Raw genomic sequence first — 321 nt, forward strand, 5'->3', positions numbered from 1 at the left:
AAGAAAGAAAATAACACACAGTGTATTTTACTTTATTATTTTGAGACAGGGACTCTAGTTTAGATGGGCCTCAAACTCATTATAGGATGCTTTTGACCTTCTGCTCCTCCTGTCTCTGCCTTCCTAGAGCTGGACTTCCAGGTGTGCACTAGCACACCCAGTTTTAAGCAGCATTGGAGAGAGAATCCGGGGGCTTTTGCATGCCAGGGAAGAACGCTGTCAGCTGAGCTACGTTCCCTAGACCAACAAGGTGAGTTTTTGTTTGGTTTGTTTTTGTTTTTCTTTTTTTTTCTTTTCTTTTCTTTCTTTCTTTCTTTCTTT

This window comes from Mastomys coucha, unplaced genomic scaffold, assembly GCF_008632895.1.
Source record: "Mastomys coucha isolate ucsf_1 unplaced genomic scaffold, UCSF_Mcou_1 pScaffold18, whole genome shotgun sequence".
NCBI lineage: Eukaryota > Metazoa > Chordata > Mammalia > Rodentia > Muridae > Mastomys > Mastomys coucha.